Source organism: Eriocheir sinensis, chromosome 42 (assembly GCF_024679095.1).
Source record: "Eriocheir sinensis breed Jianghai 21 chromosome 42, ASM2467909v1, whole genome shotgun sequence".
In the NCBI taxonomy this organism is placed as follows: domain Eukaryota; kingdom Metazoa; phylum Arthropoda; class Malacostraca; order Decapoda; family Varunidae; genus Eriocheir; species Eriocheir sinensis.
In genome coordinates, this window is record NC_066550.1 from 5,820,410 (window position 1) to 5,834,057 (window position 13,648).

Here is a 13,648-nt window from a genome sequence, read left to right on the forward strand (position 1 = left end):
TTGTGGTACATTTTTAAGATTTAGTGGTATGAATGGTACTTTTTCAGTGCAACATGCGGTACAATTTTTTTTTTTTTTTCGAGGTGGCAACACTGCCAGGGAGTAATTCCAAGTAGCCTGTGACATCAAGATCAAGATCAAGCGGGGGGTCTGAGTCCCGCAGCAAAGTGTGTCAGATGTGTGACAGGGGTGTGGAATGTGGATGAAATTGTCGTGCATGTGATATTGGTGTGTGGGAGGTACCGGAGAGAAAGGACGGAGATGATGAGGGTGGCACTGAGTGGAATGTGAATGGGAGGATTGCAAGGACAAAGAGGGAATGGATGCTGCTGCTGCTGGGACTGAGTGATGAAGCAAATGATAGAATTATAGAAGCCATGAAGAGTTTTCTGGAAAAGATGTGGTGTGCAAGAAATAGGGAATTGGAAGATTTGTAATGGATACTGCTTAATGTGTTGTTTTATTTTTACAGGGTGTGCCGATACGAAGGCCTGACTCTCCAACGGGTCACCTGTACAGCAAGAGAGAGAGAGATCCAAGCCTGCTGGTGGGCCCCCGGAGTGGATGGTGTGTCTCGCGGCGCCCTGGGTGAGTGTGTGGGTGGCGGGGAGGTGCTGAGGGGTGGAGGGGAGGGCCCGGGCATGAGGGACACTCGACCTTTGACCAGGGTGAGTGTGTGGGGGGGGGTGGAGAGGAGGGCCCGGGCATGAGGGATCCGACACTCGCCCTTTGACCAGGGTGAGTGTGTGGGGGGGTGGAGGGGAGGGCCCGGGCATGAGGGACACTCGCCCTTTGACCAGGGTGAGTGGGGGGGGGGGAGGCGGGGAGGGCCCGGGCCTGAGGGACACTCGCCCTGTGACCAGGGTGAGTGTGGGGGTGGAGGGAGGGGGCCCAGGCATGAGGGACACTCGCCCTTTGACCAGGGTGAGTGTGCGGGGGGGGGTGGAGGGGAGGGCCCGGGCATGAGGGACACTCGCCCTTTGACCAGGGTGAGTGTGTGGGGGGTGGAGGGAGGGCCCAGGCATGAGGACACTCGACCTTTGACCAGAGTGAGTGTGGGGGGGGTGGAGAGGGCCCGGGCATGAGGGATCCGACACTGCCTTTGACCAGGTGAGTGTGCGGGGGGTGGAGGGAGGGCCGGGCATGAGGGACACTCGCCCTTTGACCAGGGTGAGTGTGTGGGGGGGTGGAGGGGAGGGCCCGGGCATGAGGGACACTCGCCCTTTGACCAGGGTGAGTGTGTGGGGGTGGAGGGAGGGCCGGGCATGAGGGACACTCGCCCTTTGACCAGGGTGAGTGTGTGTGGGGGGTGGAGGGAGGGCCGGGCATGAGGGACACTCGCCCTTTGACCAGGTGAGTGTGGGGGGGTGGAGGGGAGGGCCCTGGCATGAGGGACACTCGCCCTTTGACCAGGGTGAGTGTGTGGGGGTGGAGGGAGGGCCCGGGCATGAGGGACACTCGCCCTTTGACCAGGGTGAGTGTGTGGGGGGTGGAGGGAGGGCCCGGGCATGAGGGACACTCGCCTTTGACCAGGGTGCGTGTGTGGGGGGGTGGAGGGGAGGGCCCGGGCATGAGGGACACTCGCCCTTTGACCAGGGTGAGTGTGCGGGGGGGGAGGAAGAAGGGGAGGGCCCGGGCATGAGGGACACTCGCCCTTTGACCAGGGTGAGTGTGGGGGGTGGAGGGGAGGGCCCTGGCATGAGGGACACTCGCCCTTTGACCAGGGTGAGTGTGCAGGGGGTGGAGGGAGGGCCCGGCCATGAGGGACACTCGCCCTTTGACCAGGGGTGAGGTGTGGGGGGTGGAGGGAGGGCCCAGGCATGAGGGACACTCGCCTTTTGACCAGGGTGAGTGTGCGGGGGGGGTGGAGGGGAGGGCCCGGGCATGAGGGACACTCGCCTTTTGACCAGGGTGAGTGTGCGGGGGGGGGTAGAGGGGAGGGCCTGGGCATGAGAGACACTCGCCCTTTGACCAGGGTGAGTGTGTGGGGGGGTGGAGGAGAGAGCCCGGGCATGAGGGACACTTGCCCTTTGACCAGGGTGAGTGTGCGGGGGGAGGGAGGGGAGGGCCCGAGCATGAGGGGCACTCGCCCTTTGACCCCTGAAGGGCAAGTGACCCGCAGGTGTTCCTTGAAGGGTTGAGTGCCACACCTCTGCCTCCCTACACTCCCCTTGTTCCCTCGGGACCTTCGCTGATTTTCTGCCTCTGAAACACACCAGTGGACGTCCTCAGGCCAGACACACGCACACAAAGGCCTGGAGGTTGTCACACGGCTGACTGTGCAGGGCAGTGTTTTGGGGCTCAGAGTACAAGGAAATTTGCACCTAAAGCCAAGTCCTTTGCCTCACATGTACCCAAGGACCTCATTTGTTTATATTTAATTATTATCAATAATTATTTCACCATTTTCATTTCTACTATTATAAATATCACCAGAGCTTTTGAGAAAAAATGTACTGGAAAATGGCTGTTTTTTGCATTCTCTGGGGTCACCCCTTAGATTTTTTTGTGTCACTTGAGGGTCCAAGTGTAGTGCTTGGAAACTAATCCCCCTGTTCCCCTACCTCCCCCCCCTAACCCTTCTTCCAGACACTGTCTGGACACGTGTCTGCAACGCCTTCGTTTTTTGTGGCGTCTTTAGTGACTTAAATTTCTCCTTTTTACAAAACTTTGCTCACCAGAATAATTAATAATTAATTTGAGAACCTTCCCCTCCTTCCGGCCTTGTTACCTACTTAGTTGTTCCCAAGAGATTTTATTTTAACATTTCTTTCCTCCCTCCTAGCTCACGCATTCAGACGCCCCAATTTTCAACCGCCTTCAGCACGGCCTCCTCTCGGAATCTCGGACAGTCATCTCCCGTTCGTCGCAAGATCAGGTAAGAAGGACGTTGCACTGCTCGTCCCCCCCCCCCCTTAATCATTAGTGAATGTTTGGATCCCCCCCCCACTCCTTGTGTTAATGTTCTCATGTATACTTCTGCATCCAGTGTGTTATTTATTAATAACAGTCATCTCCTGTCCGTCACTCGACCAGGCCCGTTTGTGACTGGCTGGCGTCACCTGTCTTGTCCACAACACACACACACACACACTTCTTCCAAACCCCTTCCCTTTCCCAATTAATCATCTGTTTGTAATCATTTGTTCATGACCTTGTAAGCGGTTCCTAAGGGCCTCCAAGGTAATTTAGTGTAAGCTTCAATTTTTTTTTTCTCACCATGTTGTGAGTGGACCCTAGGCCCTCCAAGGCTATTAATATTTTGTGCTAATATTACTTCATTTTTAATTCATCATAGTAAACCCTTAATTATATTATTGTCTTCTCTTTTCAATGACCCATTAGTTTTAAGGTTACGGTGGGTTGGCCGGAACGGCACTCAGGAAAACTAGTCTCACGCCCTCCTCCTTCCATAAGTGTCCACGTTACCTCTAGATTTCCTTTCATTTTTCACCCGACGTGATTGAATGTTGGTCATAGAGTCAAGTGTATTTCATTCCTTTTCTCCCCATCGAGCTGTTGTTCGATCAGCAGATCTTTGGGGTGGTGGCCTACTAGTCACACTCAGCCATGTGGGAGTGAATTTATTAAGCCTTAATCTTTCAATGTTCACTTCATTAACTTCTATGTACAGCCAAAAATAGTTCAGAACCCCCCGTGAAACCCTGGGGCATTACATAAGGAACCCACCAACCCACTCGTCCTTTATTGGCTAAACTGAAACTAACCTAACCTGGCAAATTTTACATTTGCACCTGTCTCGCTCTGGTGGATGAATGTTTACCGTTGATGAGGTTGCAGGCCCCACTCCACTGCTAGTGCAGCGCTCTGCGAGACCGTCTGTTGTTTGGCGAATATTCCTGATGAACGAGCCTCCCATGACCCACTTAGCCAGTGGGGTACCTCTTTGGCCGACTCGGTAAGGAGTGGCTCTCCCGTCACGCTGGTTGCGGGTTCAGTCCCAGGCAGCCAACGAATACCCTGATCTTGATTAATTTCTCGTGGATTTCGATACACGCAGAGGACGTGTTGGGAAATAGAGGAAATAGAAAAAGAAAATCCCGGGGCATGACACGTCAACGATTGCAATGTTAGCCTCAATAATAATCCTCTATGCACCTATTCGCAAACATCATAATGAGTTAATGAGTCTTACTTTACTTCCTGAATAGCCTACTGATGTCGTATTAATAAACTTGGCATCAGTTCAGTTTTCATGTCTGATGTTTTCTTTATAGTATCACAATTAAATATCCAATGATTATTTCCAACTCACTGAACATTTATTACACAATTTATGTTCGAGTACAAACACCAGTTAATAGCCATGATCGGTTATGTGATGTATTTTCTCAATTTCATTCTGAAAAACTACACCACGCTGGTCATTCACTGAGTGATAGATTTCAGGCTTCTTGTACCTCACACAATTTATGCATTTCTTCTCAGCCATGGACAATCCTTTGATTTATGATTGCCAGAGCATTTGTAACACTTTGGGTCCTCTCTGTTGTTCTTAGCAGTGCACTTGGCCTCAAGATGGCCATATCTCTGTTAATGCATAGACTTCACAACTAGTTGACGGGAAATCTCTTCAGTCTTGGCGCGCTGGCTTCGCGTAAGGGGCCGATTGTTATGACGACTTTCACTGCGACAACTCAAACACACTCTGCGTTCTTACTCCGAATTTAAGTGGAAACAGGACGAAATCTTCAAGTTTTAGTGCATACAAGCAGGCAGGAGTGTCTCTAGAGTGATTTGGTCGAGGATTCAAGGTAACTTATATAAAATAGCACCATGCGTGCACTTTGAAAACGTTGTGTAAAAAATGGCAAATTTGCGTAACTTTAGGTTGAAATCTTTACGTAAAATGAATGATAACTGTAGGATAGTGAAGTCCACAGTTTTACGTATTAGGAAACAAGAAATGTACGTTTAGTTAGTGCCTACATGGCAACTCAGCTCAGTTCCCGCGTCGCCTAACTCGCCTTAGGCACGCAGTCAGCTGGGCACTTCCCCTCTGTAAAGGATTATCGCTGTCCTGCCTCTGTTACTCTCCAAGTAAAGGACCTACAGTTATTCATCGTCTCTGTACCCTTCCCCACAACTGCAAGGATCCAGAGGACGATACAAGAAGACACAGAAGGCAGTGGATCGAGTGGAAGTGACGGAGGAGACACAAGATATGAGGACGCCGCGACCCGGGGAGTAAACTGTGGAGGAGCCGTACTACGCCATCAGTGCAGTGACTCAGTGTTGTGTGCAGAACTTCATGGTGAGCAACAGGTTGGCCCAGCGCCTGCATTTGCTGAAGCTCGTCGGGTTCTTCCCCAGGGACGTGCAGGCCGACCTGGACCGGGCCAAGGCAGAGGAGAAGGAGGACGACAGGTGATCTTGGCCCAGCTTGCCAGGAGCTGGCCGACGACCAGCCGGACCCGCCGACGGAGTTGCTCCCTGCGCGTCGGCAACTACGCCGGCTACCTGGCCAGGAAGGTCCAGGCCAACTCCTCTGTGGCCGAGTGCTGCAAGCAGGAGCTTGCCCAGCAGGAGGAGGTGAAGATTACCGTGGAGCTCGAGAGGGGCGACCCGCCCTCTGTGATGTTCGACGCCCTGGTCGAGCTGGTCGACAGGGAGAGCTGGAGACGGGCAGGCGGTCCTGAAGCGGCCATCTCTCCCAATGGCCCACATGGCGTCCTTCGGGATGTCGCTGTGGGACTCCTGATGCAGGGAGGACAAGAAGGAGCGCAGGTTGAGGTTCCTCTCCTTGCCATGCGCCACAGGGACGGGTTCAGGCACCTCCTGGAGTTCCTGGCGGCCTCAGACCCGACCTTGCAGGGGTACAGGTGCCAGGAGGGGCACAACCTGGCCAACACCATCTTGCCGCACATCAGCAGGTCCCTCTTCAACTGTTTCGGTGCTAATTTCTCCAAGGACGTGACCTCAGAAGCGAGGAAGAACAAGGCCTTGAAGCAGCCGACCGGCAGGAAGAGGAGCAGTATCGAGGAGGGCAGGAAGGAGACGGTGAGGAACAGGGACGTGTACAAGTCCAGGAAACTGACCGGGGCCCACAAGTCATAGGCCAAAAGGCTAAAGTGATTGTTCAGGGACGAGGGCCAGATAGCCGGCAAGACGTGCTGCGGCAATAGTGACATCGGAATTCAACCAAAATAAGTTGTGATTGTATATAGAAAAATGAATATTTTGCTTTTGTTGAGTAAAATTAAGATGTTTCTGCATGCTTTCCTCAAGTATTAAGTTTCTAATGTGAAAATTAAGTGATTTATTAGATGTTAAAAACTTACGTAAAAAATTGCACTAAATAGAAAAAAAATAAGTAGCTATTTCGGGCAAAAACTTATAAGATATGCTAAATATTGCTATTGATTCTGAAAATATAAGTGATTATCTCTGCATTTGGTGATGTTTGTGCATCTAGCGTAAAATCTGAGGATTTTATAGCCTTTTTAAGTTTTGTTATACTTATATAAAAAACAATTAATCGGGATTTTATTAGGGAACGACTTTGAATTTTTTGATACCGCTGCTCATGGAGACTCATATATGCCTAAGGGAGGTGCCTGTTTTAGTTTCAGGTCGCTAGCTGCTTTGGTTTTGAAAATATTTAAATTTTAAATTTTTGAAAATCGGCCCCCTGCGAATCGGCCCCGCGCCCCGTTTCCCGTCAAGAGATTGTGAAGTCTATGGTTAATGATAGCATATAATTGCATGGCATCTGTCTCTAACTCTGTATATTCCCCAGTCTAATTTTAACTTGTCATGATTTGTAATTATGTAACATGAGTTTGGAGCCCCCAGATGCTGTGCTCAGGAAAAGATGACCCCCTTTGCCCCCCCCCCCCCCAGCTATGCCACTGCTCACAGTTGGGTCGCACCTCATAATGTAGTGCATCATAACACAAGCTGCAGGCTTACTAAAATTCAGCTCAGTTTTATTCTCCACACCCTGAATTGTGTGTAAGAACTCATTGCGTTCCAAGATGGTCTCCTTTATTTTTTCCTTGGTCTTCTCTTTATGCACATTGCATATCATGATCTTTTGTTTCATTTTTCAAACACTCTTGGTACTAATTTGCTCAACAGACCCCAATTTTTGAGCTGCCTCATCCCTTGTGTTCTCATTGTCAAAGTTCATGACAATATTACCTCCATTTGTGAATCTCGAATCAGTTAACTTGAATGCCATTCAATGCCTAGGAAAACTTCATCCTTCATATATGTTGCCTTCTTTTCCTAGGTTGAAGCTTTTACAACTAGGAGATTCTTTTTCACTTTCTTGCCTCTCTTTGCCACCTCAGCCCAGCTAGATACAGCATGCTCAGGACGTTGAAGGCACCTGACTACAGTACCCTCTCGAGTTTCGCAATCCACGAGTTTCGCAGTTAGTCCTAAATTCTTACCATCCCAACTTTCGCACATTATCACCCCGAGTGTCACGCTGCTTTGACACGTACGGGTCACATCTACTTACTCTCGGCATCACGCACACTACCTTTAAAGGTAGTATCGCTCTGGACGTTTTCCTCCAAACAGTGTGGCTATGGCAAGAGAGAGAGAGAGAGAGAGAATGGGTTGTTTTGAAGTCGCAGTTGAAGGGGCTGCCTTACGATTGGCTGACAGTTCTGAAAACACTTGTGATTCGCTAGGAGTCCGATAACGTCATCGCTGACACTTACCCTATCAGCGGCTTCACTGCCTTAACCCTTAGAGTACGGGTGGCGAGATAATTCTCTGGATGCTGTGCACGGGGCAAAATTTAGACATTTAAAGGAGGTGGAAATGGTGTCTCTCTTCTTTGCAGTAATTGTATATTCATCTAGTATATATGGTGGTGTAATAAAACTTCTCTCCTAATAATAATAAAAAAGTTATGACAGCTGAAAATATTGCGCATTTTCTCTTGGCCATGACCCGTTGAGCGGAAGCACCCCACACTCTCTCTCTCTCTCTCTCTCTCTCTCTCTCTCTCTCTCTCTCTCTCTCCTTCCTTCGTCAATGTCACTACCATGTAGCAGTCATCAGAGTCACTGTCACCTTGATTCGCCCGCACTCTACTTCTGCCCGGAGCAGAGGAACTGCTTGACGGTTCACGAGACATGCCAGATGTATTCCGAACAAAAGTGGAAAATGATTGTGGCCTTCAGTAGGGTGCGCGCTGAGACGAATGAGAGTGTGTACGGATGCCAGATGCCTCCACCATTCTTTTGAGTCAAGAACTGGCAGCAGTATATTTGAAACCTAGGGAGCGAAGAGTGTGATGATTATATATATGATCCCCGTATGGGTGGGGCGTGTGGTAGCACACTTATATATACGATTGCCACAATCTAAGGGTTAAGACGGTGTCACAATGGCCGTTTTCGTCCAACCGTTGGGGCTACGGGCAACGCCTGTATGCCCAACCGGGAGCGAGTTCACGGTTATCCGTAAGCTGGTGTCACACAGTGCTTTTTCTTCCCACCGCGTTGGCGCCACCAAGGGCAACCGGCAAATCCAACTTTTCCGGGTGTGTGACACACGGCCAAGGTCGGTTGCCCGTATCCACATCTACAACGTAAACAAAGCACTTGCCCTGTATCAACATGGCGTTGTCTGCTAGAGTAAGGGCTGTCGCGGCTAGTGCTGGTATTACCCAAGTTATGGACTTGTTGCTGCAGTTAAAGGGGGCGGCTACGGGGGGTCCTCCTTCGCATATGGTACGTCCAGTAGCTTTGAAATATTAGTATGTTGTTTGTAGGTGTAAAGGTATGATATTCTGTAAATTTAATTAAATTCGGGTGAAGTTTAGGAGAGACTCAAACAAAGTTTTTTTTTTTTTTTTTTTTTTTTTTTTCACAGACCTTTTTTTCAGTTAATCTCTTTGAAAAAAATGTCATAGAAACTTTGTTTACCTATCTACATTTCCCAGCTAGAATTTTTTTTTATTTTTTGTTTTATCTTCGAAAAAATAAAATTACAATTTCTTGTCACTTAGAATTTTCTCCACTCTGTGTCCCGTTTTCTTTTGACATTTTTAAAAATTTTATTGCGGGCAAAAATTGTCTTGTAGTTTTAAATGATACCTAACAAAAGTCGTCAGACGTTTTACCGATTTTGTGAAATTTTGTGAAGTGTAAAAAACTACTTTTCGAGATATTGGCTCCTAAAGATTTTTTTTCCATTTCTCTCTGTTTTGCCATTTGTATTTATCTGATTGGCATGAAATTTTCACATATTATTGTGTGTACCTTGTTGACTTACTGGAGAATGATAAAGAATCTGGTCCCCCTTTATAAAATTTTTTTAATCAATTAAAGGTGAGTGTGTCAGAAGGTCAAGCTGTTCCTGCATGACCATACTGGGCAATTCTGTCTCTTGAACAGTGTTTGTAGCTTTTTCTGGTTGCCTTGCGCTTGTAAAATCATTTGTAGGGACCTTTTTTTGGCTAGAGTGGAGGGAAAATTGCAACGCTCCTCGTTCGTTTGTGTCGTGCAAGGCACTGCAGTGCTGAGCGGCTCACTGCTGCCTTCCTTCTCCCAGCCCAGCAGGCTGTGCGTAATATGAGGATCACAAGTGGCAAAATTTACTGAGAAAAAAATATTGTAATGCAATTTTACGTATATACAAGCATTGAATGATACTGCATATGTTGACGCTTGTGTCTGGCTATGATGCAACAGCACGGGACATTTAAAAATGGTCTCCAGCGGGGAGGGGTTTTAATTTTACAAAAACAAACTCCACCACACGGCAATTTACCCTTTCAAGGGCCTTTTGAGCTAAAAACCTCTACTTATCTGATTTTAAATTTATTCCTCGAAAATACCCTGTAGCCGCCCTCCTTAAATGGAAGGAAGAAACAGTTGTGGGTGTGGCATGCCTGTGGTTCCTCCATGCCAGTTCTCATTGTCACCGCTGCACGTGCGCGGCCAACCCACCCATCTTGACTCAACCACATAAACACATGGATCGAATGAAATCAAACACACTTGCACACACAAGACTCTTTAGGAACCATTGCAATTGTTTATGAAAAACAGAAACGACTTCACCATTTCTTGAGTGTGTTAGAATGTATTTGGTGAGTGGCTCACATGAACCAAACCTACCTAGCTCTTGGCAAGAAGGGAGCAGTCGTCTTTAGCACTGCTCTCTTCTTGCCATTGGGTATGTTTGGTTTGTATGAACCACTCACCAAATAAGTTCAAACACACACTAGGAAATGGCAAAGCCATTTTTGTTTGTGAGAAACATCTGCCATGGTTCATGATGACTTGATTGATTAGTCTGCTGTGTGTGTGTGTGTGTGTGTGTGTGTGTGTGTGTCTTTGTTGTTACTCGATCCACGTGTTTATGTGGTCGGAGTCTAGATGGGTGGGTTGGCCGCTCACGGCGTGTGCAATGGTGACAATGAGAACTGGCATGGAGGACCCACAGACATGCCACACCCACAACAACTTCTTCCTTCCATTTAACTGCAGCAACAAGTCCATAACTTGGGTACAGGGGAAGTGCTTTGTTTACAATGTGGATGTGGATACGGGCAACCGACTTTGGCCGTGTGTGACCCACACCCAGAAAAATTGGATTTGCCGGCTGCCCAAGCTGCCGCCAATGCGGTGGGAAGAAAAAGGCCCGGTGTGACAACCAACAACTCGCTCCCGGATGGGCACTGAAGTGTTGCCAGTAGCCACAACGGTTAGAGAAAAACGGCCAGTGTGACACTTTCCCAAGGCAGAGAGGCCGCTGTCCGGGTGAGCGTCGGTGATGACGTTATTGGACTCCCAGCGAATCACAAGCATGTTTTCAGAGCTCAGACAATCGTTCGGCTTCATCTGCGGCTTTAAGAGGAGCGTCCGGTTTTGAACGGGGTTGCCATATCTCTGGTAATTATGCATGAATCACTCTGATTTTTATGCTGTGAAGTATTGACAACCTGTGCATCAATTTTAGACATTCAGTCCCATTCTAGTCTCCAGCCCCGCCAGCCCCCAACACCCCCTTCTGAAATTTACGAGTGCTATTCTGGCGTTATTATTGGCCCCACAGCCTTCATTTTTTTGTGGTTAAGACACGTTATTATTTAGTGTGTTTCTACGCTTTTAGATTTTTTTATTTTGCTTTTGTTTTTGTTTTATGAATTTTTTCATGTTTTTCTTTTTTTTTTACTTTTTTTTGCCAAAAAAATATTAATATAAAATGACAGCTCACTTATATATAAAAAAACGCAGCATACTTTTGATTAAGAAACATTCCTCTGCCGTTTAGTTTTTGTTTCATTGAAATCAAGCTAAAACTGGCCCCAAAATAGATTTTAGAAGGGTAATAACTTATGTTTTGAGATACGGGCCGATAAAGTTTATTCATTGATCTCACACCTGTCATTACATACTAGGAAGGTTTTCAGGTACGGTATGTTTTATTATGATTATATGCAAGCTAATAGTGCAATCAGGTGTGTTTTTAAGCGTATCAGGCTCCTTCTCCCACCCCTGCCCTTCCTAAAGGCAAGGTGTTATCTTGTCAAGCACGGGGTACCAATGTTGCCCATACTCCTCATGGTTGTTCAGCTTGATGTTTTCAGTTAGAAGCCACCAGATATATAGTCTGCTGATGCTTCTTCTTTCTTCTTTAGCTTTGGCTTCCGCTGGGCTTGGCTGTGGCTCCTTCTGTCTTTATCTTGTGCTGTGAGGGATCTTCTTAGTGCCTTCGACTTGATATTGAAGGCTGTCAGCAAACATGCCTTCTGGTACCCGAAGTTGTGGTCTAATATTGCAGACTGTGCAACAAATGACAGTCTCCTGAAGCCGGCATAGACAGGTATGTCAATGATATGTTGGTCCTCAAGATCTTGGATGTCTGACGCCCAGCTATCACTGCTTCCGGTTTTGAAGTGTTCTTGAAGTTACAGCTTGTGCAGTGCATGACTATGGTGTTTTCGTATGCATCAGGCTTGAAACTATAATCATAGGCAGGATCTGGGCATGAACAACGAGAGGAAAGTAGGCTTTTCAGCCTCCTTTTCGTCAGCATGACAATCTCGTCGTCACTTTCTACATCTTCATCTCTAGTCTCCATGTCTAGAAGATTTTCTCTAGCAGAGAGTAACGAGGTATCTTCTGTGTCCTTTCCTTGACTCTCCTTTGCGTGGGATGTGCTGGGCTGTGATGTGCTTGCTGTGGGAGTGACGAGTGTGGCGGAGAGTGGTGGTGGCAAGTGCGTGGGCGGCACAGGTTCATCTGACGCGGTGGTGGTGTCAGGTTCAGCATGCAGTATTTTTCTCCGTTTCACATCGATGCTCTTCATCCAGGCATGCTTACTCTGCTTCTTCCTCTTAGATACCCGTCCCATGGCTGTGAGCAGGCAAAAAGCAGGAAACGGCGGGAAAATAAGCAGCGGTCTCGAGTCTACTCGAGGACAGATGGCGAGCGTCTACTCTCCTTCACAGCTTGGCAGGCACTATCATCTCGGGCTTCTCGGCTGACAGTCCCAGTTCCCCACACACACTAGCTTTTAGTGTTGACATATCATGTTCACCAAAAAATATAAAGAGTTTGCCGTTCTTTCCACAGTTTTGGGGGAAAGAACCCGACGCTATCGATGTAAACAAACACACGTGGTTGAGTTCCGGACCTTTAAATGGGATTTAAACCAAAAGTATCGCGTGTTTTACCATAAATCTTTGCGAAATGATAGCCAATGTGTAACCCAACCACATATTTTTTTTCACACAAAGTATCCAATTTTTCCACAATGCTGGTAGCCATAGATGCTTTAATAAGGCATGGGGTACATATCCAATTTATTTTAGGTAGTATAATATCCTGCTTGATCCCAGACACATTAGCACACTTCACATGACACCACCTAGGACACAAACAGCATCCAATCCACTTCTCGCCTGTGAAATCCTCGCAAACGCAACACTGATCCTGCACACTCTGCCAGCCATGTCGACGAAGCAGTTTTCGTGTGGAGCTAAACACGACACACATCCGCCCTGCACCACGACTCACTCATTACTCTCATTGTAACCTAACCCAACCTAACTCAGGCTAACAGAGGGGGTTTTGCCCCCCTCGACCCCCCTACCTGCTAGGTGGGGCTTTCCCCTCTCTACAATCCTCCGCACCCATCATGGCAGTAAATGATAAGTTTAAGCATGGGCTTACAAGATACAGGTAACCCTCGATTTGCGTGAGTATTGTGTCCTTGAAGGGGTCGCATAAATAAAATACATTGTAAGTCAACAAGATTTAAGTTTCTATCGAAAAATAAATATTCACTTCATTCAGTGGAGAAAGAGAGAGAGAGAGAGAGAGAGAGAGAGAGAGAGAGAGAGAGAGAGAGAGAGAGAGAGAGAGAGAATATCCATATCACTGAGATATCGTCTCAGGCACTCACTCAGCCTCACTCGTGTGAGGAAGAAATGAGGGACCGTACCATATAGCTGATACCGTTAGTACCGGTACTGGTACTGGTACATGCCCACCCCTATTGTTGAGTAGCATGGCAGCGTGGGTACTGTATTGTTGTTCAAGTGGCGCGCGGGAAAAACTGAGCACAGCTGTGTGGCCGCGGCGCCGTGTGAGTCCAGTTGCGTGAGACATCTGGTGGCCACTCCATAAAATATCGCGTATAAATGGAAAAA

At 47.8% G+C, this 13,648-nt stretch overlaps 3 protein-coding genes across 13 annotated transcripts in view; 2 read left to right on the top strand and 1 right to left on the bottom strand.

Moving 5' to 3' along the window:
• The window catches only part of LOC127009860 (zinc finger protein OZF-like), a 112,782-nt gene that overhangs the window by 40,734 nt on the left and 58,400 nt on the right, over positions 1-13,648 (top strand). Inside the window, exons 1-2 of one of the 10 annotated variants that reach the window (XM_050883282.1) lie at positions 781-801; positions 2,786-2,878. The exons of 1 other annotated variant lie outside the window; for it this stretch is intronic. The gene's annotated coding sequence lies outside the window, so the exon portion shown is untranslated. Of the gene's footprint in view, positions 1-134; positions 168-780; positions 802-968; positions 990-1,212; positions 1,234-1,453; positions 1,475-1,576; positions 1,598-1,644; positions 1,666-2,785; positions 2,879-11,632; positions 11,818-13,648 lie in introns of those variants that run through there. 8 more of the 10 variants (XM_050883283.1, XM_050883284.1, XM_050883285.1 and 5 more) reach the window with 8 other exon arrangements.
• The window catches only part of LOC127009861 (uncharacterized), a 100,404-nt gene that overhangs the window by 28,788 nt on the left and 57,968 nt on the right, over positions 1-13,648 (bottom strand). The gene's annotated exons all lie outside the window — the stretch shown is intronic.
• Positions 1-13,648, top strand: part of LOC127009863 (uncharacterized) — a 49,402-nt gene that overhangs the window by 1,919 nt on the left and 33,835 nt on the right. The window lies entirely within an intron of this gene.